The sequence below is a fragment of the Schistocerca nitens genome, chromosome 12, assembly GCF_023898315.1.
Source record: "Schistocerca nitens isolate TAMUIC-IGC-003100 chromosome 12, iqSchNite1.1, whole genome shotgun sequence".
NCBI lineage: Eukaryota > Metazoa > Arthropoda > Insecta > Orthoptera > Acrididae > Schistocerca > Schistocerca nitens.
In genome coordinates this window covers 112298453-112320963 of record NC_064625.1, presented here as the reverse complement: position 1 = coordinate 112320963, position 22511 = coordinate 112298453, and positions in this window count along the sequence as shown.

Below are 22511 nucleotides of genomic sequence, written 5' to 3'. Positions count from 1 at the left end.
TGTATGAAAATCACTGGCTGTGCTGTGTGCAGTCTGTGGCTGTTTTGCATTGTTGTAATACTCGCCATTGTAGTGTTAGGCAGCTGGCTGTGAACAGCGCGTAGCGTTGCGCAGTTGGAGGTGAGCCGCCAGCAGTGGTGGATGTGGGGAGAGAGATGGCGGAGTTTTGTAATTTGTCATGAACTGCTATATATATTATGACTATTAAGGTAAATACATTGTTTGTCCTCTATTAATATCTTTCATTTGCTAACTATCCCTATCAGTAGTTAGTGCCTTCCATAGTTTGAATCTTTTATTTAGCTGGCAGTAGTGGCGCTCGCTGTATTGCAGTAGTTCGAGTAACGAAGATTTTTGTGAGGTAAGTGATTTGTGAAAGGTATAGTTTAATGTTAGTCAGGGCCATTCTCTTGTGGAGATTATTGAAAGTCAGATTGCGTTGCGCTAAAAATATATTGTGTGTCAGGTTAAGCACAGTAGTGTAAAATTTTTCAAAGGGGACGTTTCATATGTCGACCCTTAGCCGAGGATACCTCACTGGAATCCTCTGATTTTTTTTTTCTTGTAGTTTGTGTAATTAGTGTAGTTTTTGTTTATTGCCAGCGTGTAATTATAGAGAGAATTTCCATTGTAGTTGTTTTTCATTGTTGTACAGTAAAACAGTTGTGGCATGCATGTAGATTTGCACCAAGTATTTCGCAGCTGCAATGAACTAGATATTATTTTCAGTGCTATGTTAATGTGTTCCCCTATTTTTGCTCTTCAAATTGTGTTTTTCTGTGTTGTCGTGTGAAATATTGTGACAATAATGGCGTGTGAAAAACGTAACACTAGGCTCCAAAGTAAATTGAGAAATGACAGCGAAGACGAAAGCAGTGTGTTAGCGCCACCGTGTAATGAATTAACTATTATTCAAAGTAGTAATTTGGTAACTGTGCATAGGGAAATGGAGCGGGCGGCAAACAATGGCGTGGACAGTGAAACAATTAGTGAAGAGGGAAGCATTATCGATCGATCGGTCGGCAACAGCTCGCCTCAGGAATCGAGAATGACAGGACACAATTTTGCAAATACTGTAGATTCAGGTTTTGGGTCCTCACCGTTTTCTCAAATAAGTCAAGACACATTTTCTGCTTGTCAAAATGTGAATGTTGCCGGTGCAACTTCACTGCCGAAAAGCACTGAGGAACGTGTTTCAGACACCAGTGCATTGTTATTACAGTTAATGCAACAAATGGGACAAAGGCTACAAAAGTTAGACACAACGCTTGAACAAAATCAGAAACAAATGGAACAAAATCAGAGACAAACACAGCAACAGCTACAAAAGTTAGACTCATTGGAGCAAACTCTTGAACAAACACGTGAGGATTTAACTACTGAGTTACATCACATTGAATCGAAATGTCAAAAAGTCTGTAATGACGTGAAAACACAAATTTGTGAGCATTTCCAACCTATTTTTTCGCGTCATGAAAATGCACTACAGAATCACGAAGCAGCCATAAAAGAACTGCAAACTACTGTTCATGAAAATCATGAGACCTTGCAAGCTGAATTTGACTCAGTTGCATCTACCGATTCGGTTACGCAACTTGCAAAAACTCAGGAAAACTTGAAGGACACAGTAGATACGATTTCAACACAAATGGACACTCTGAAACTTGGTTCAGAAAAACACACTGAGGAAATGTGTTCACTATCGGAGAAAGTAGCCGAACTTTCGGATCAGGTCACTAACTTATCTACAAAGGTAGATGATGATCTGAATGACACAAGACCTGTAGCCTTCACTGACACAGAAGAGTATGAACAAATTAGAAAATTCAAACAAAATCAAAATCAAATCAATACACAGTACAAAAGAGAAATCCGGGAAGTACAAGATCATTTGGCACAAGTAATACAAGAATTACATATTTCAGAGGACACTCGCGCTCCAGTACGGGAAGAGGGACATAGAAATACGGAACAGACACAAAATAACAACACAGGGCACTTCGGAAATTATGAAAGAAATTGGCAAGGTACACCGAATTTTGAGATGGAACGGCCGACACGACCTAACAATGACCGATATGCGACTCGCCGACATGATGATTTTGACTATAAGCTGTTCATTACTACACGTAAATTCAAAACATTTAAGAATTCTGGCAACGACATTCATCCACAAGCATGGCTCCATCAATTCTCTCATTGTTTTCCTCCCAACTGGTCATTAGAACACAGATTAGAATTTATGTGTGGCTACTTAGAGAATGAACCAGCTGTAAGAATGCGATCGGTCATTCACGATTGTCACAGTGAAGGAGAATTTTACCATGCCTTCCTCTCAGCATATTGGTCTCAAGCTACACAAGACCGAGTAAAACATAGCATCATGACGATGAAACACTTTGAACAATCTGAATTTTCCAGTCTTGTCAAATATTTTGAAGACATGTTGCATAAGAATCAGTATCTTTCAAAACCATACAGCCCCTCAGAACTCATCCGCATTTGCTTAATCAAATTACCTGAACATTTACGACATATTATTTTGGCAGGACGTTGCAAAGACGACATTGAAGCTTTTCAGGGACTGTTACAAGAACTGGAAATTGACACTGACAATCACGGAACGCAGGAGCACAACAATTACAGATCACATCCGTCTCAATTCCGCGATGAAAGAAATAATAACTGGACGCGACAAGGCTATTCTCACAACACAAATCGTGACCAAAAAAGACACCACCCATATGACAACCGTTGGCAGAATAATAGGTACAGAGAAAGATTGCACTTCCATAGTAGTGAATATGATAGAGATTACCATGGAAACAGACAATATGGGAACCAAAACAATTATTATCAAGGGAGACAGAATAACTTCAGACGCAACAGTTCGGCGCACAGCTACGATTCAGGGAGAAATTCTCCATCACGTGACGGACAAGGAAGAAACTACGGAACCTACCGACATGACGACAGACGATATATTCGTAACGACAGACCTGAATTGCATCAGAACTGGCGGGATTTAAACAGGGCAGGGCCCTCTCGGCAAGGCGAATTTGTAGAAGTTAGGTCTCCTAATCCCAGTAACGACGCGCGCCAACAAAGAGACAGACAATGACTCGCACAGCAGGCAGCCGCGTGCGCCCGCTGGCTCCGAGAAAAATAACATCAGACGGTAACCTTGAGAAAAATTCCAGTATTCTTTACCGACGTATACCGCATGATAATTGCGTTGAAGTTGAAACTCTGCGTACTAGGAAGAGTAAAGGTTTACAACACATTTCACATGTAGAACCGTTTATTGAAAGATAATTTGCTTTTTAACTTTGTCTTTGCCATAAAACTTTTCACTTCACATTTCTAGTATGCTTTGTCAGACTTAAACTATTAACATGCAACACTGTTTGAAGTTAAATATTCAGTCAAGAACCAAGAGAACTTATTTCAACAGAAATTGCGAATGCATTGTTATAGTGAACAGACGACACAGTGTTATTGTGTGTGTGCATTCTTGCTTGTTTGTTGCACGATTACGTAACGACTATAAGGCTCACATACTTAGAACATTTACCAGTACTGTTAAAGAGATTTTAATGCTACATTTTGGTTTATTTGAAAATACATTCTGAAATTAAAGTGCTTTCTGAGAGATACCAGATGACACAGTGGTTAGTTTATTTGACAGCTACAGGACTATATCACGACGCTACTAATGAGTGACAATTTACAATGTTGCTTTTGCGGTGTATCTGTTTTATATTTGCACAGTTTTTCTGTATTGTTCTGGAAAGTAAAACATGTTTTAGTAGTAACTTTTGTGGTATAGCTACAATGAGACAGCCATTTTTGTAGCACAACAATACGTTACATTATAGTACTTTCTTGATCACGATAAGGTACGTAATAACTACGATATCTATACGCAAAGAATTTCACTTTCGTTTATGATGAGGTAAGTACATTGACTTCTGCAGAACTTAGCTTTCGGAGGACGATAATTACGACACTTCCACAGAATTATCTTACAGCAAGACGCACATTTAGCGCTACAGGACACGCATTTGAGTGATTAATTTTGTACTTAAAACATTTATTTTTAAAGATTTTTGAATTACAAAGAAAGTTTTCCGTGATACATTTCATTCCATTGCTGTAATCTAACACCTGAGGGTATAATTACATTCATCCTCAGGGGGTACACGCCTACTTTGTGTACCATGTGTTTGGCATGCACAAGGAGCCCTAGCTAATATGGTATTTGCTTACACAACTTTACACATCGGTACCATATTTCTCCAACAAAAAATACACAGCTATCTGATCATTTAACTGAGAGAGACAAACTTTTTTACCACATCAGTGACAGATGTTTACGCAATATCACAGTTGGGTAACTTCACACTTATGAAATTGTATTTTGTCTGTACTTTGTGAACTGTTCATATTTTTTCGGAACCATTGTGATACTATGAGAGCTTTGAATGATGTATTTGGTAAGGGAGCATGATTTTAAAGTACGTTTGAGGTAGATGGCACTATTGAAACGAGCAGAGAATTTTTTTTTAGGTTTTGAAATCAGAAAGCTACGACGTTTTTGAGATTTGACTGAGGTGTTATGATGTTATTTTTACGACGACGATGTGTAGTATGCTGTTGAGGTATGTTTATGATCAATAAGCTGATGCTATATGAGGAATTTGATTATGCTATGTATTTATTACGAAGAAATATTGAAGTGTCGTCGCAAGATTGACGTGTCGACGAATATATATCTATATATATATATATATATATATATATATATATATGTAATAAGGTAAGGAGTAATGAATAGTGATTAGGGACTCTGATTTGTGGAAAAGGTTGTTGGAAACCAAGAATCGTACTTCAAGAGTTATGAAATGTATGTAAATGCGTGAGTGTATTACAATGCCAACGAAAATTTTTTGGACACTGTTATATTTATAGGATTTTATTTCTACATATTTGCAACGCAAATTCTGGAGCTGTGAAATTTTTATATGAGACTGTCACTGTAGCGGAAACTGGTGTCGTAAATATTTCGGTAAGGAAGTTCAGTGACCACCTGCACGTAATGCGTCGTGTGCACCCAGCTGAGTGGCCAGGTGTGTCAGACGCCTGGAGAAAAAGCCATTATTGCGAGCCCTTTTCAGCGGCACAGGTAGAAAAAAAAAAGGGAGGCCATTATCCTCGCTATTGACGTTCCTTTGTAGAAAGCATCGTAAATATGACACGCTAATAATAACTTGGAAACATTCTTACATCTGCACACCTGATTAGGACAAGTGTATATCTACGAGAGTTGAGAGAATGTCTACTAACTTATGAAATGTCACATGACTATTGAATGATATTTTTATGCTTTGGTTTGCGTAATTGCTTATTTCATTTGATGTCTGGTTTCCAGCTGTCTTGCAGCATTGGTTTCATAAAATAAAATTAAATGCATTTGCTAATGTGAACACTTTCTGTCAACAGATCTATTAAATAATTACTTTATGATCCACATTCTTCGAAAAAGGAGCTCTTGGAATGGAAAGAACAATAAGAAGGGACTAGTAACAGGAACTGCATACATAATTTTCTTTTCAACTACTTAGTAATTTTTTTGGTAGAGTAAGTTATCGTGATGCATCACTCTAGTGTTAAGATGTGACATAGGTATTAGACATGGCCATTTTTAGTGTACTATTTTTTCTGCTTGAGATATGTCATTTTTAGGTATTTCATTTTCTGCTGCTGTTTGCCAGGCATAGTGTTGCTAAATTTGAATTTGTGTTACTCTGCTAAGCCAGATTTATTTTTCTTCTTTGCTGCTCATTGCCTTATATTAGTTGTAATATTGCATTTGCTTTGCTAATTTATGCTGCTTGCTTTGCCTTTTCTATTTTTTATCATTGTTGTTTGTGTTAATTGTTTTATGCTGCTGCATTGCCTCGTCCCTTAGTTTAATATCTGAGCTCAGTAGATTTAAGTTAGCTTAAGAGGGGGTAGACTATATAAGAACCTAACTATGGAGAATAGGGAAAGAATGCTTTGGAGGTTATATGAAACAGATTTGGCAAAAATGAGTATTGTGCACTGAGAAATAATTATTTTGAAAGAAATATGAATCGAATACAGAAAGCAGGTATAGATAGGACTTTTTGGGAATAATGATGAACGAAGGGAGATCTCCAAGAACAAAACAGGTTTTGTTCGCAAAATACTGCAGTACCAAAAGTTACACTGAAAATGAACCCTGTCCTTTCCATTGTGTTATCCCCCTATATGTTTGTGTACCCTTGTGTATTTAAGTTCTTCCTGTCTTTATATGTTTATCTGATAAGACTTATGTTGTAGAATTTTTCTAATACTCAGCTACATGAACTATGATGAGGAATACTGTTATCCTCAAATATAATTTGCATTAATAATATGTTATTTTCTTTGTAAAGATGTTTATAGACATTATTTATTCTGTTTTGTTTGAATGCTCATGTGTGAAGTTGATGTTTCAAAATTTATTCTGATCTTTATGTATGTACTTATGTCATAATTCCTGTGACACTGATGTATATGTTATTTCGATTCTTTTGTAAAGCCTGTATTACAAATGTTCTCTGTATTGTTATGTTCTTTAATGATGTATTTTGTACCTTTGTAATTGTATTCTCATGTTATAAAATTGTAATTGTCACCAGTTCATCATATTATTAACTTGTAAGTTACATTTCACTGCACACGTTTCTGTTGGTCATAGTATATGGACAATATGTGAGAAGTAGGGACTGTTAGTGTTTGCACGTGTGTTAATAATTCAGCAAGGGACTGGTTAACAGCATTGCTGGTTCTAAGGACAATTCCAAAAACTTTGTGTGTGCACAAGTGGTGGTTATGGACTTGCTATATTATCCGCAAGACTCTTCAATGGTGATTGTGCACCTGCACAGTCACAACAGCTGGCTGCTGGCCATCTCTACAAGGACTGCAGTGGGTCTGCACCTCTGGTGGCCCACCAGTACCATTATCTCTACAAGGACTACAGTGGGTCTGCATCTTTGATGACTCACCAATACCATTATTTCTGCAAGGACTGCAGTGGGTCTGCGCCTCTGGTGGCCCACCAATACCATACTCTCTACCAGGACTACAGTGGGTCTACTCTGTGATGACCTACCAAACGATATTCTTCAAAACTTCGATTGACTCCCCTGTGGGTTTGCTCTGTTGTGGCCCATTACCTGTCAACATGTCAAGAGTCAGCGCTGTCTTTCCGTTGGAAGGACAACACTACTTCTTCAAGACTGCATGGAAATCCACTACTTCTGTGTGCAATTTCTTTTACTAAAGAGACTTTGTGAAAAAAAAACTGTAATTACTATTATGATGAATGATCAGGACTATCTTTATGGACTGTGAGAAAATTTTAGCTTTTGACCAACATTGTATCAATAAGTGTGTGCATTTGATTTCTTTGTTATTGTAATTACGATTATGAAAAATTTTAACAAATATGTATTGGCCAGTGCCCAAAAAAATTTGTAAAATTTTTTGTGGGTAGCATGGGGGCTATGTAAGTAGGCTGTTTAGGTTTTTTTATTGGTAACGCCACCTCTGTATGAAAAATCACTGGCTGTGCTGTGTGCAGTCTGTGGCTGCTTTGCATTGTTGTAATACTCGCCATTGTAGTGTTAGGCAGCTGGCTGTGAACAGCGCGTAGCGTTGCGCAGTTGGAGGTGAGCCGCCAGCAGTGGTGGATGTGGGGAGAGAGATGGCGGAGTTTTGTAATTTGTCATGAACTGCTATATATATTATGACTGTTAAGGTAAATACATTGTTTGTCCTCTATTAATATCTTTCATTTGCTAACTATCCCTATCAGTAGTTAGTGCCTTCCGTAGTTTGAGTCTTTTATTTAGCTGGCAGTAGTGGAGCTCGCTGTATTGCAGTAGCTTGAGTAGCGAAGATTTTTGTGAGGTAAGTGATTTGTGAAAGGTATAGTTTAATGTTGGTCAGGTCCATTCTCTTGTGGAGATTATTGAAAGTCAGATTGCGTTGCGCTAAAAATATATTGTGTGTCAGGTTAAGCACAGTAGTGTATAATTGTTAAAAGGGGACGTTTCAACCTATACCTTTCATGAATCACTTACCTCACAAAAATCTTCGTTACTCATACTACTGCAATACAGCGAGCGCCAAAACGGCCAACTAAATGAAAGATTCTAACTACTGAAGGCACTAACTACTGATAGGCATAGTTAGCAAATTAAATATTTTGATAGAGACGAAACAATGTATTTACCTTAATAATGTTCAAAAGTCATCATATATATCTATCAATTAATGATAACCATCTTTACAAATTTCCTTTTTCTGGCGGACACACGTTCAGTTCGCCCGCTCTCAAACCTCTGCCATCTCTCTCTCTCTCTCTCTCTCTCTCTCTCTCTCTCTCTCTCTCTCTCTCTCTCTCTCCACATCCACCACAGCTGGCGGCTCCAATTGCGCAACGCTACGCGCTGTTCACATCAAACTGCCAACACTAAAATAGAAAATATTCCAACAATGCAAACCAGCCACAGACCGCACACAGCACAGTCAGTGATTTTCATACAGAGCGCTACGTGGTGTTACCAACATAAAATCCTAAACAGCCTACTTAGATAGTTTTTATACAGAGCGCTACGTGGCGTTACCAACATAAGAACCTGAACAGCCTACTTACAAAAACAAATCTTCGAATTTGGCTTCTTTTTCAAGAATTATCGCCAGCATTACTAACAAGCATCAGAAGTATCCCTTATTCTCAGGGACGTAATATGTTTTGTCGGGTATACCATGCACTAAATGAGGTAACATGTGCTGTAGCTTTGAAACCCTGGTCAGATGGAACAGATCAGATTAAACTAAATAAATAACAAATAATCTCGCAACGCCTGATATGACAGCTCTGCTCAGCCTAATGATTTCCAGCCGCACAGAGCACAACGGCAATACAAAGGCGCGAGTTGAGAATTTGTGCCATGCCAGGACCCGAGCCCGGGTACTCCGCTTCTCTAGACCGGGTGCCTTACACGCTTTCAGTCAGATCAAAATTCCGAACTTGTCACTCGCCACACCGCGACGACCCCCGCCCATTAACCCCGTACTCGTAGTTGCCCGATTCCCGTAGGAGTTTGGACGATAGTTGTGCATCCGCACTGAAATTTTCATCGAACAGACGTCGCGCCCGTAGAATTGTACATATGAGTGGCATCTGTTCTGTCGGACAGTTTTAATGGCACCACCACTTTCGCACATTACCTAGATAAGCCTCAAAAGTATTGTTATAACCGAAAAAATAGTCCACATATTGAACATCTGCAATCGTTTGGGCCGCGCGGGATTAGCCGAGCGGTCTAGGGCGCTGCAGTCATGGATTGTGCGGTTGGTCCCGGCAGAGGTTCGAGTCCTCCCTCGGGCATGGGTGTGTGTGTGTTTGTCCTTAGGATAATTTAGGGTAAGTAGTGTGTATGCTTAGGGACTGATGACCTTAGCAGTTAATTCCCATAAGATTTCACACACATTTGAAAATTTTTTGCAATCGTTTGATAAATAGTAGATGTGGCAACAAGATGGAGCACCCCTGGATTATGGAGTTATCGTAAATGAAAACATTGATGAATGGTTTGCACACGGGGGACTACCGAATGACCTCCACGATCCTTAGATGTCACACCCATGAATTTCTCTGTTTAGGGTATACGAAAAAATGAGGTTTACTCGGTCAAGATTCGTGATGCTGTGCGCTTGAAGGATCAGAAATTTGAAACCTACATTCCAGAAAAATTTGCGGCAAAACTTGTGAATCACTGTGGAAAGATGCAATGTTTGATTCGAATAGCATGGAAACCACTTTGAGAATCTTTTGTAGGTTCATTGAACTCTGGATGTATTTCCGTGTTGATAACAAAATTTGTATTTCCATTTGTTCATTGTTATTGCAACAAATTCGTTTTCGGCAACTTTCTTATGGCCCGCGCTGTATTTTAATCATTTATAGACAGCTAAGTTCATCATCCCACACCATGTATTAACTTACGAAAATGTATAAATTAAAACATCGAGTACACATATTTCACTTCAGTCTACCTTTTCATTTTAACGTCCATTCAATGGAGAGGCTATGACAGGCGTGGATGCATATCTCCAGATCATCTAGTCTCATAGTTACGCGATATAATTTAGTCGCTGATAAAGTGCTGGACAGAAAGCAATGGTGTAATGGGGTCTCCGTTGCGAATGATTATTTTTATGTGAAGCCCACTAATTCAGTCCCAGGCCGACAACTTTTCATCTCGCCATTCCATTGTCTTTAATACGAGGGCTATTCGGAAAGTAAGGAACGATAGGTCGCGAAATGGAAACCAAAGTGAAAATCAAAACTTTTATTTGCAACTGTTAGCTACAATTTCCAGCGACTTATCTCCACAGTCGCCGATCCGAATTAGACGTTTGTCGTAGCGTTGTACCAACTTTCCAATACCATCGTTACACAAGGCAGCAGCCAGTGCTTTCCGCCAATTCTCTACGCTGGCCTACAGCTCGTTGTCTGTGCCAAAATGTTGTCTTCATAGCCAGCGGTTCATGTGAGCAGAGATGAAACTCAGAGGGAGACAATTACGGGCTGTATTGTGGGTAATCAAACATTTCCAATTGAAAACGATGCAGGAGCATCTTCATTGCCCCTGCAGAATGCGGCTGAGAACTGTCTTGAAGAAGAAAACGCATGACAGTTATGTAATGTTGGCTGCATAGCTTCAGGCGAAATTTCTCACCAGGCCCTCGTACTTGGCGGAAGACGCTACTGTTCTAGGTATCTTTATGTACTGCCTGTGTGCTCAGAACTAAAAGGATTGACGTAACGGGATCGACGGGCATACTAGAGACCACTGTCCAACACACCTGTGCAAAGCTTCATCGTATTTTCACTGTCGTTTCCTTTTAGCGACCAATCGTTCCTTACTTTCCGAATAGCCCTCGTAATACCGGAAGATACTTACAAACGTTTCAAGCAATGGAAAAAAATTCATGCAAGCATTAGACTCCGTCACTTCGGAACTGAAATTAAGAATTAAACCAGGCGTTTCAACGTCTTTGCGGCGATCCTATAGAAGGCAATCAAACTACTGGGTAATGGAGATGGTCTTTCCTATACCGATACAGCCCTAAAATGGTAGATGTAAGGATAGACCACCAAGCGAATATCCCTTAACCCAAAACGCAGTTCCTAAAATTTGGTTATCAGTTGTTGAGTAATTACTGAGCGAATTTAAAAATTTAAAATAGTGTCATAATCTAGGCATTATGGGGTATAATCTTACGTTAAAACTTTAACACAATAAGACAAGTATTGCAGTTAGAAGCTGCGTGTTTGTGTCTCGAAGACGTGCTACTGACGGCGGGAAAATACCCGGGCTTCACTCTTCCAGTATTTGAGAATGAGAGCACTTGGCGACTTCCTACAAACTTTACAGATAATTTCAAACCTTAATGAAAGTTTTTGTCTCTAAGAAATCCCACAAAATGAGGAAAGGAAAGAGGTTTTTTGTTTACTACATTTTATTTTTTCATGTAGCAGAACTTCAACTTTAGGCATGACGACTTAATTACTCCTTTATTACTAAAACTATTTTCAATACACTTTGCAGACAGTATCGGCATGTATCATTGAATCTACCTGCAAAATTGTATCATTTTACGACGTATAGCTCATGTGATAAGACGACATAAACATTGAGAATTACGAAAACCTAGGTTTTACTTAAAACAGAGCGCAAATTATCCAGACTGCACTCATCGAGTTTTTCATAGTGAGAAGACTTGACGATTTTGAACAAATTTTAAGTGTGATTCAAACTGTTGCAAAACTTTTTCTCGCTTGCATGCTTAACGTTAAACTTTTAATACATTAAATCATTTGTAAAGTAGTCAGACGTTTGAAGCTGTTTTATACCAAATAGTTCCATTCTTTAAAGAATCTGGCGTTTACTGTACCATTCTGTTTCGGTTGTCAAATGGTTCAAATGGCTCTGAGCACTATGGGACTTAACATCTGAGGTCATTAGTCCCCTAGAAGTTAGAACTACTTAAACCTAACTAACCTAAGGACATCACACGCATCCATGCCCGAGGCAGGATCCGAACCTGCGACCGTAGCAGTCGCGCGGTTCCGGACTGCAGCGCCTATTTGGTTGTCAGCTGACATTCGATGTACAGGCCGAAGATTTGCTGTTACCTGCTAGAGCAGCACAGTACAACCACCTCTCCACAGGCATCATAGTTCCGAAGTGCCCAATGACATACTGAACCCTGAATTTAGCTTTTCAAAACTTTATCTTAAATAATTTACTTTATTTACTAGCGATTCACGAAGAACATTAACACATTTAATCACACTATGTTAGCGTGGAAGTAGTTGCCAGGAAGTAACTGATGGAAAATTAAATTACCTTTAATAAATGTGCATTTTATTCCAAAAAGCCTTTTCAAAAACAGATTTAAAATTACAGTCAGAAAGCACCCTCTAAATATCAAGTTACAATTATTCAGAGGCAGAATAACGTTTTTTTTTTTTTTTTTTTACAGTAGGGGCCTTCGAGCTGAGAAGCTTGCCGCTCCCTTTCAACACGGCCGTAGTCACGACCGCTCACAACGACTTCTGAAAAACTACACTGGTGCAAATCTGCAACACACCAGATTACTTTAGACTAAAAATTTTAACAACTCACACAAACACATTAACTATGCACCCAGTAAGAGGGATGGAAAAAGTACAAACACACTAAGAAATTATTTGCCATCAAAAGTGCAATTTGTTTTTAAAAAGGCTCTTACGGTGGAAGGGTGGCAACTTTATAAAAATGACTATTTAAATAAAACCCATGAAATTCAGACTTACATAAAGTGTACAACATGCTCTACGTTACATATATACCGCCTCGCAAGATGATAGGCAAGATAAAAACATATTTTAGGAATTCGGCCTTTACCTTAATTCTATAAATTCGTTAACACCGTATCCGACAAACATGACAGAGGCAGCTCTTAACGTACGGCAAACTGACAGGCAGACACTAACTACCTCACCAAAGCGGACGAGAGACAGACCAAGACTAATTTGGCTGACCAACTGACCAGACTCGCCCAGACTGACAGACTCCTTGGCTGACCAGCTGCCTCCGACCCGACTAACTCTGTCGAGCTGATAGCGCCCATTAAATGCACGTGAACAGGCAAATTTTCCCTTTTCCCACCAGAGGGAGACACCAAAGTTGCTATTGCCACAGCGGCGCCACCGCCAGAAACGGAAGGCGACTGCTTTACACTACGGACTGCGGCGCGCTCTTCAAAACAGCAAATTTTACCACGGCTCACATACTAATGTACTGACAAAAACAGAACGAACGATATGTGGGGAAGACGTAACGCAGCAACTTAGTCACTCTGTAGAGGACTGCTGCAAAGACGATAGAAACGGCAGTTTTAACAGTGAATTTTGGTTTGAAAATGACGCGGTTTAATCTGCAAAAAGATTTTATTCGGAGCGACACTGCCCTGGAAATTTGGATGTGTTTCTGCTTACTTAGAGGAATGATTTTGGCGAGTTCCATGTGTGCGAATTACTAGGCTTGCTACCAAGTATAGTGAATGGTTTTCGAGAGTTCCACAATGGTCATCCCTCGCAGCTATGCACGTTTCCAGGACGTTGCTACCCATCCGACGGCCTAGCGACCGCAATAAATAAAGTCCGGTAACTTTCGCAGCGCAATATCACAGAAGACCACAAATTCCGATAAAAGCATTACAGTGTTTGCCGCGTTCACGCCCTGGGCCATCAGGCACGCCCCCGCCCCCCCCCCCCTGCTACCCCTTTTATCCCTCCCCCACGTCCCCCACCCCCACACACACTCACATCCCGCCCTCTCTCCGCGCCCCACGGCCACAGTGGCAGCAGCAGCTATCCCCTTCGGAAATCGACTGCGCTACATAAAATTCGCATTAGCGGTCACGCAAAATCTGCCCGCCTTCATAAATTCGCCGTCGGCTCGGGCTCTGGGACCCTCAGATGTGGCCACACGGCCGTGTCATTGTGGCCCTCCTACCAGGGTCCGAATCAGGGGTTTCCATACTACATACTCACTAATGCAGAGTCACCAATTTTCCCCTGAGAACCTGGAAATCAGTGTACCAAAGGGTATAGATAGTATTAAGCAACGAGTCAAGCGTAACTTTTTATAAAAATACGAGCGTGATTCAAGTGAAAACCTTAAAGGTACTACACTAAAGAGCCAAAGACACTGATACCCATGCCTAATATCGTGCTGGGCCCCCGCCAGCACGCCGGAGTTCCGCAGCACGACGTGGCATGGACTCGACTAATGTGTGAAGTAGTGCTGGAGGGAACAGACACCATGAATCCTGCAGGGCTGTCCATAAATCCGTACGAGTACTAGGGGTGGAGTCCTCTTCTGAACAGCACGTTGCAAGGCACCCCAGATATGCTCAATAATGTTCATACTTGGGAGTCTGGTGGCCAGCGGCAGTATTTAAACTCAGAAGCCACACTGTAGCAATTCTGGACGTGTGGGGGTGTCGCATTGTCCTGCTGAAATTCCCCAAGTCGTTCGGAATGCACAATGTACATGAATGGATGCAGTTGACCAGACAGGATGCATACGTACGTGTCACCTGTCAGAGCCGTATCTAGATGTATCGGAGGTCCCTTATCCCTCCAACTATACCCCCCCCCCCCATAACATTACAGAGCCTCCACCAGCTTGAACAGTCCCCTGCTGAAATGCAGGGTCCATGGATTCATGAGGTTGTCTCCATGCCTGTACACATCCATCCATGCTGTGTTCCATCGCTGTGCGCCGACTATAACACCACGTTCAAACGCATTTAATTCTTGACAACCTGCCATTTTAGCTGCTGTAACCGATCTAACAAATGCTCCAGAAACAGGTTGTCTTATACTGGCGTTGTCGACCGTAGTACCATATTCTGCCTGTTTACGTATCTCTGTATGTGAATATGCATGCCTATACCAGTTTCTTTGGCACTTCAGTGTGTCATTTTTAATTGTAACAATGACCAAAAAACTTACATACGAGGTGCGACAGTAAAGCAATGACAATGATTTTCTTTGCAAGATGCGGCAACCCTGCAGGATTCCGCAGGCACAATATCTCTGACCTTGGTCTATAAGCTGCTTCTAGTCCAAGTGGCACATCGATGCAACTGCTCAGTCGTGAGTTGTGCTGTAATAAGTTAACACATGTTTCTGTCTCTCGTCACGGAAATGGAACCGCATAATATTGCTCAACGGTATGTCATTTCTTTTTGCTTAAATTGAGTGAAAACGCGACGACAGTTTAGGGGTAAGCTTCAGAAGGCTTTTGGCTCTGAGCACTATGGGACTTAACATCTATGGTCATCAGTCCCCTAGAACTTACAAGGGAACCTCCCCATCGCACCCCCCTCAGATTTAGTTATAAGTTGGCACAGTGGATACGCCTTGAAAAACGGAACACAGATCAATCGAGAAAACAGGAAGAAGTTGTGTGGAACTATGAAAAAATAAACAAAATATACAAACTGAGTAGTCCATGTGCAAGATATGCAACATCAAGGAGAGTGTCAGCTCAGGAGTGGCGTGGACTCGTGGCTAACGTGAGCGGCTGCGGTACGAGAGGTCCTTGGTTCAAATCCAGCTTTGATTGAAAAATTTAACTTTTTATTTTCAGACAATTATTATCTGTTCGTCCGTTATGTTTTCATCACTTTTTTGGGAGTGATTATCACATCCACAAGAAAACCTAAATCGGGCACGGTAGAAGAATCTTTTTACCCATTCGCCAAGTGTACAAGTTAGGTGGGTCAACAACATATTCCTGTCATGTGACGCACATGCCGTCACCAGTGTCGTATAAAATATATCAGACGTGTTTTCCTGTGGAGGAATCGGTTGACCTATGACCTTGCGATCAAATGTTTTCAGTTCGCATTGGAGAGGCACGTCCTTTCGTCTACTAATCGCACGGTTTTGCGGTGCGGTCGCAAAACACAGACACTAAACTTATTACAGTGAATAGAGACGTCAATGAACGAACGGACAGATCATAACTTTGCGAAAATAAAAAAAAGTAAACTTCTCACTCGATGGAGAACTTGAACCAAGGACCTCTCGTTCCGCAGTCGCTCACGCTATCCACGGGACCACGGCGCTCCTGAGCTCACACTGTCCTTGATGTTGCCTCTCTTGCGCATGGACTACTCAGTTTGTATATTTTGCTTATTTTTACATAGTTCCACACAACTTCTTCCTGTTTTCTCGATTGATCTGTGTTCCGTTTCTCAAGGCCTATCCACTATGCCAACTTGTAACTAAATTTGAGGGGGGTGCGATGGGGAGGTTCCCTTGTTAGAACTACTTAAACCTAACTAACCTAAGGACATCACACAACACCCATCCATCACGAGGCAGAGAAAATCCCTGACCCCGCCGGGAATCTAACCCGGGAACCCGAGCGCTGGGAAGCGAGAACGCTGCCACACGACCACGAGCTGCGGGCCTTCAGAAGGCTTTTGGAGAGGAGGTTATGTCAAGAGCTGAGGTTTTTCGTTGGAACAATTTTTTTAGTGAAGGCAGAACGAATGTTGAAGAGGAAGACCGCCGTGGATGACCATCAGCCTCACGGACGGATGTCAACTTGGCCAGGGTGCGTGAACTCGTACAATCTGATCGAAGGTTATCCGTGAAAATGATTGCAGAAGAACTGAACATCAATCGAGAAACAGTTCGTCTTATAATAACTGAAGATACTGGTATGAGAAAGATTTGTGCAAAAATGGTCCCATACTGCTCTGTCAGTACAGCAGTCTTTAACCTCAAAGCAAATTTCAGTACTACCACAGCCACCTTATTCACCAGATATCGCTCCGTGCGACTTTTTTTTTCTATTTCCAAGAGTCAAAACGGCGGTCAAGGGACACAATTTTCAAACAACACAAGATGTCAAAAAAGCTGTGACGAGGGTCTTTGAGGATATTACAGAAGACGAGTTCCAGAAATGTTACCATCAATGGCAGAAGCGCTGGAAAAAGTGTGTGCAATCAGAAGGGAACTACTTGGAAAGAGACAACACTAAACTTGACTAAAATGGTAAGTAATATTTTTTGTCACATCAGTCTCATTACTGTCGCATCTCGTATCTTTTTCGACGTAGTCTACCTGACATTGAAGGCACGTATTCCACCGCTTCGGAACTGCACAGGTACCACGATGAAAGACTTCTTTTAGAAGCGTGTGTGGCCATTCGTGCTCTGCGGTTTTCACCTCATAGCCACTTCCGAAATGCCTGCCTCCCGTTCCTTCTTTAAGTGCACCGAACGGATGGACGTTTCAAGGAGTGACGTCTGGTGACTAAGGAGGATGTACCAGACATTCAAATTTACTTTCCTGAACTGTCTTACGGGCTGCGTGTGGTAGAACATTGTCGTGCTGTAGCAATACTCCTGAAGTCAGAAATCCTCATCTTTACTCCTGATTTTAGGGCGAAGTTGATTTTTCAGCATGTCTGAATAATACGTACTGGTTATCGTCACTCATCTATCCATGTAATGGTCAAAATTACCCCATTTGCAACCCAAAGAGAATAAACATGACTTTTCCAGCGGACGGTTGAGTGCAGAATTCTTTCGTTTGGATTATGAGTCGTGGCGCCATTCCTTGCTTGGCCTTTTTGTTTCTGGTTGGCGATAGTGGACTCAGGTCTCATCTCCTTTCACAGTTTTTCCCATAAATGCACCACCTTCAACGTGGAAACGATGCTAAAGTTCTTCACAGTTCTTTCACTTTGGCAGTTGACTGACGTGGCACCCATCTTGCAGACACCGTATAGAAGTGTAGCGCATTGTGAACAATATTCTCCACTAAACCGATACTAATCTTCAAACTTGGGATCGTTTGGTTCAGAGTTCCATGTCTGTCCTCCTTTGCAAGGTACTCCAATAGCGCAGTGTTCGCTTCTGTCGCTGCGTGGTGAACCTGCTCTGGTCTTGGGGCATCTTCTCCAGAAGTTAAGGGGAGCCGGAGGTGCCAATGCTGCCCATGTTAAAATCACTAAGTTTGAGGAACATTTATGAATAAACTACCAAATAGAAAAATTTGAATTTTTTTTAACATATAGAGTGATTTAGTATTGCAGTTATGACAGAGGGATTTTGGAGTATCTTTCCTAGTTTCCTTCCAATTATTTTTTTTATTAATGACCCAAATTTTTTTTACAAATAATTGCTTTATAATTAAACTGAAATGAAACTACTGGACATATTGCCAAATGGCTGTGTTACAATGTAAGTTTGACCACTAGGAGTGCTGTATAAAAATTTCATCTCTCTAGCTCGAGTGGATTTTGAGAAAATGTTCCTTATATTCGAAAAATTCTAATTAACGGGAAATGGCTATTAAAGTTTCTCAATACATTCCTGCACTATAGGATGGATTATCAGGGTCTTCTTCATTCTCCAAAAGCTTCCTCTTCTGTCTTCTTTTCTGGCCTGTTGTTCCATCATACTTCATATGCCTTTCTCTTCTTTCTGCTCCTCTTATCCTTTCTCTGTCAATATTTCTTAGTGCTCGTACAGTGTTCACCCCAGCTGTAAATCCTAATGCCTTCAGAACTTCACACTTGACACTGTTCCCTTGGTTGTAGGTTGCTATTGCATCATAAATGCCAAAGTGCAGTGTCTTTATGCTTACAAACACCCTTTTAGGAATAACTTTCCAAATCAAATTGTTTACGCTCTCATTAGGATTCTGCGTCTTTCTGTGTAGACATTTGTGTAACAATTCTGGCTGTGCTAAGTCATGAAAAATTGGTTTTATTGTTCCCTCCTGATTCTTGTACATACTGCATATTACCCGCTTTACACAAGAAGTATAATACTACCAACAACAGGCGCAACACTGAACTAATTCGAAACGGTAAACAGCAAAGAGACGATGTTCCGTGCTCTTATTCATTGTAGTATCGCAACTTGGTATTAGTGTTAATTTTCTTTTCCCTACGTTCTTCCTCTTCTTATATACACGGTTACTAAAACGTGGTATCGTAACCAGAACAAAAGTGTACGACAATATTAAATGGAGCAAGATGTTCGAAATTCTGAGGAAAACAGGAGTAAGCTGTAAGGAACTACGGGTTATATTTGTCACAGAAAACAATGTAGCCAACCCTTGCACACTCGCTGTATGCGTAACATAAGGCGCTGTATGCGTAACAGGCCGAGAAAATCCAAAGCAGTTCGCCAGGAAGTCACGAGAGGGTGTTAGATGCATTCAGCGGCCGCCCATTTCCTCTGCAGGCGTGGGGGAAAATGGTAATAACTCCACTTCTAGGGTGAGTAGAACAATAATTCAAAGTTTACATTAAAGAGGAATGTTCCAATTAATTTTCGGTAGCAAAAAAAAAATCGTAATTTTTTGGATTTGATCACCTCCGGCTCCCCTTAAACCGCTTTTAAACTTCTTAGTCACTTGTACTCTCGCTGCAACGACAAACATGGACCGCCGTACTGCGCTGTCATTCTTCGATTAATTTCGATTGGTTCTACACCGTCACTACACAAAAAACAGATCGCTGTTAAATCGCGGTGCTTGTCGACAACGGGTTGGCCATCTTGTTGCGGATGCTGCTGCATTCTTCTGCATTGTAGCACCACTCTGCCGCATGTCGGCCACTCTCGGAACCTGTAGGAACACGACTGCCATCTACTAAATCAACCAAACAACTTTTCGAAATTCTATAGACCTTTTACGATTTCGATTTGAATCACCGTCGCATTATCAGAACCAAAACATATTAATGAAGAGGTTCCTCAAGGGTGCATCTTTGGACCATTATTGTTGCAGTTCTAAATCAATGACATGTCCGGCATGGAGAAATAATCCCCTTGCAGAAAACAGAAACACTGTAATTGCACATTTACATCAATACTACACAAGCCACTATTCGGAGTACGGCAGATGATATTTCATGCAGCAATCCCATTGCGAATGGCACGCGGGAACAACTAACATTGTTAAATTTCCGTATTAGCTCTAATTTCTCATTCGCAACGCATCCCTTTTGGTGTCTGCTACTGGAGTTCGATGAGCATCCCCAGTACACCTTTCCCCTTTCTAAACGAATCTATCAAGAAACGATCTGTTGTTTTTTCTATCTTTTCTGTTTCCTCTATCATTTCTGTCTGGCAAGGATCCCACATTTTTGTCTAGAAGGGATAGTATCTTTGACTAGTAACCAAAACGTGATGGGTCCTGGGTCGGAAAAAAGCTACTTTTTAAATTCTAAATAAAATAATTGGAATGGCAGCCGAAGACTTCTAGCCATTTTCGTTCAGCTAACTGTCTTGTCAGCCGGCCGCTGTGGCCGAGCTGTTCTAGGCGCTTCAGTCAGGAACTGCGCTGTTGTTACGGTCACAGGTTCGAAGCCTGCGTGTGTGATGTAGGTTTAAGTAGTTCTAAGTCTAGGGGACATGACGTCAGATGTTAAGTCCCATAGTGCTTAGAGCCATTTGAACCGTCTTGTCAAAGAGGGTGGAGGAGCGGACAGAGGTTCAGGGCACTCTCCTTGCTTTGGGGTGGGAAACTGTCCCTAAAAGGCGGAAGAATCAGCAATGATCAATTAGGGTGCAGAAGGCAATAGAAACAACTGCATTACAAACACATAACCAGTATCCACAGGAGATGTGATCTGAAACTTAAAAAAGTTTTTGATGATCTCTCCACTGGAAAAACGTTCCACACTACTCCCCCATCCGGATATCTGGGAGGGGACTGCCAAGGGAGAGGTGAACTTGAGAAAAAGACTGAATAACCAACGAAAGGGTGAAGTTCCACGAGTCGGGGCGTGGGGTATCAGAAGTTTGAACTTGGTTTGGAAGCTAGACTATCTGAAAAGAGATATGCAAAGGCTCATTCTAGATGTAGTTGCGGTTAGCGAAGTGAAGTGGAAGAGGACAAGGAAATCTGGCTAAACGGGTGTAGGGTAATAACAGCGACATCAAATGCTATAACGCGAGTAAGGTTCGCTCTGAATAGGAAGGCAGAGCGGAGAGTCGGTTATTGTGAGCTGTTCAGTTCAGTGATAGGGTTCAATCTTTGCAAAAACAGACAATGTCTGATAGGACAGCCGCAATAAGTGATTTTACAATGTTACCTATAATCCATCTTGATTGCACAATGTTTACTCCGGTTTCGGTTCATCTAGAACCATCTTCAGGTCTGTAACGATAATGATACTAATTTACTATTTCACGAATGCAAGTCTTTTTAATCCTATATATTAACTTAAGTATGTTGTTAAATTAACCTAATTATGTCATGTATTGGAAAATTCGACTCGTTCCACATCATTACGAAATATCGTATTCATGATCCATGGAACCAGTATTAATCTAATCTAATCTATCTAATGAGCATCAAATGTACAGACATTATGTCTGTTTTTGCAAAGTTTGTGCCACGTCAGGCTTCGGGATGCATTACGAAGTCCTTACGTATTAGGACAAAGATAATGAAAAAAAACTTGAAAATAAAATTTAACAAAGCATGCTTAGACGCAGGAATTACTCCTAAGTACGCAAAAGTAAAAATCAGGAATATGTCAAACATAGCACAAATAGCAAAACGTAAAAGTGAAGCATATCAAATGAAAGACAAGTTAAATAAAGAAGCTTTTAAACTTCACTTGATTCTAGGCATCATTTTATCTCCATTACAGTTCACATACGTATGCGGAGAGATTGAAAACAGAATTGACAGGGAGCGAGAATTAACTCTAAACAGACATCAGAAGAAGCTTTTTAACCTAGGTATAAATTTTAATACTGATAACGAAACGGTGCGTAAAAGGTTGCATACCTTTTATGAGAGGGTCGTGAACTTAACTGAGATAGAATTAACAGAGCAGAACCTGTTAAATAAAGGGCAACAGTATAACCTAAATCCCGCAATTAACTCAAATACAAAGAAAAGAATGCCGCAGAAGCGAAAGTTGAATTTGATATCGCAAATATGAACAGATTCGAACAGACCAACACGGCAGTTAAAGCAAAGAAGTCGATTATAGATGAAATGCATTCTGCTCACAAGAACAGAAATGAACTAATAACTCTTAAGAGCTTGAATAAGAAGTTAAAATCACGTAAGGCTATCGTCACAAAGGCAGATAAAGGCGGCATGATACAGGCTATATAGAGAAAACCATAAACTTCTTTATGGAGAACGGAATAGCACAGGTGAAGACAGATCCAACAAGGAAATTTTTAAAAAAATGGCTCTGATCACTATGGGACAACTTCTGAGGTCATCAGTCCCCTAGAACTACTTAAACCTAACTAACCTAAGGACATCACACACATCCATGCCCGAGGCAGGATTCTAACCGGCGATCGTA